The sequence below is a fragment of the Suricata suricatta genome, chromosome X (assembly GCF_006229205.1).
Source record: "Suricata suricatta isolate VVHF042 chromosome X, meerkat_22Aug2017_6uvM2_HiC, whole genome shotgun sequence".
Classification (NCBI taxonomy): domain Eukaryota; kingdom Metazoa; phylum Chordata; class Mammalia; order Carnivora; family Herpestidae; genus Suricata; species Suricata suricatta.
In genome coordinates, this window is record NC_043717.1 from 676,837 (window position 1) to 678,875 (window position 2,039).

The window sequence follows — 2,039 nt, forward strand, 5'->3', positions numbered from 1 at the left end:
GCCCCTGAGACCCAGGAGGGGCAGGACCCCTGAGATCCAGATGGGACCCCTGAGACCCAGGCGGGACCCCTGAGATCCAGGCAGGACCCCTGAGATCCAGGCGGGACCCCTGAGATACAGACAGGACCTCTGAGATACAGACAGGACCCCTGAGATCCAGGCAGGACCCCTGAGATCCAGGCGGGACCCCTGAGATCCAGGAAGGACCCCTGAGATCCAGGCAGTGCAGGACTGCGCTCCCTCCTGAGGCTCCAGGGAGGGTCCTTCTGCCTCTTCCAGCTTCCGGGGCTCTAGGCGTCCCTGGATTGTGGCCGCGACCCTCCCGTCTCTGCCTCCGCCTCCGTCTTCACGTGGCTTCTGAGTCTGCGTCTCCTCCTCTGTCTCTTACAAGGACACCTGTCCCTGGATTTATGGCTGCCTCATCCAGAACGAGGTCATGTCAGATCCTTCACCTGCTTACATCTGCAAAGACCCTGTTTCCACGTAGGACCCCCTTCACGTGCTCCTAGGGACATAAATTTTGGGGAGCACCATTCAGCGCAGCCCGTTTTCTGGAGGATTTCTTTCCCTGCAGAGCACAGAATTTCAGAAGCGCCGTGCGCCTCCCCGACCCAGCAGCCGGCCCGGACTGAACAGGTGCTTCCGCAGCAGCACGTCCCGGGGCCCGGGGCCGCTGACCGGCCTCTGCCCAGAGTGGGCGGCCGGCCTCAGTGACGCGGGCAGGGGCCACCGGCTGTGGATCTTGGAGGCGAGAGCGTCCCCCCTTCGGGCTCACGGGCACAGCGTTTGGGGTGGTGGTATTTCTAGGTGGGAAAGTTCAGCAGGGAAGCCCCTTCTGTGGGGGGATCCCACAGCCAAGGACTACAAGGAGAGCCCTCAGGGACACCTAGGGGCCCCCGTGCCGGGCTGTGTGCTGAGTCCTCCCTGTGGGACCCTCACGGTAACCCCTCGAATCCTGGACCCACCCTCACAAGGTCCTACTCCGACCGGGGTCCCGACAGCCCAGCATCGGGGACTCCAGACCCCCAGAGACAGTGTCCGTTCTGAACTGAGTTGCTGCCAACAGGGTCTGGGGCCGTCCGGGGGGACCTCACTTCTGCCCCCTGGACACAGTGGGTGCTCGCAGGACGGTCCGTGATGCAGCCGCCGCTTGATGGCTCGGTCACCTGTTCCTCGCTGTGGAATCAGAAGGAATAACGTGTTTACGGCCCCGCCCGACGGAAGGAGAAAGCACCTTCAGCTAAATACGCACGGCGAAAATATTAATGTGTGTTAGTGCACAGGTACGTTAATGCGAATAAAGTATTAATAACATAGAATGTCGCTGTCCATACAGTAACAAACATTAATACCTGATACATGCATATGACACATTCCCGGGCGGCTCCTGATATTGTAACAATGTATTTAGTGTATAACGCGGACATTGTATCCAATACGAGGTACCATACTGCAATAATGTATCACTGGATGTCGGAACCCGCCACCTCGGGCCCCAGGGAGGCTCCCGTCGGCCCACCAGTGAGGACCCACGGACCCTGAGTGCCATCCTTAGACTCAAGGTTTTCTGGAAGGATCCTGCTGGCCCTGCCTTCCTCCACGAACTGACCAAGTCCTGCAGCCAGCATGCAGTGTCCCCAGCTGGGTTCATGCATGGGGGACCCCCGCTGGGCTCAGGGGAAGGTGGGTCTGGGGTGTGGGGTGCAGGGCCGGGTGCACAGGGGACCCCCGCTGGGCGGATGTCTATTCCGGGTCTCCCTCGGGGCCAGCTGTGACTCGGGCCTCACCCACTTTCCCTTCCCCGTTCCTGTCCTCTGTTCCTCAGCTGCCGAGACGTGCACATGGCGTCTTGCTGGGGCTCCTCCCCGCTCGTACGGAGAGCCCCTCCCTCACCCCTGCCCGCCTCGCTTGCTTGGTCTGGTTGCGCGCATCCCCCAGCCGGGTCCCAGCGCGAAGCTCCAGGCCTTGTGGACCCGGTTACAGGGACGTCTGGCTTTTCTGTGGACAGATCCCCGACAGCCATGCTCCAGAGGGACCCC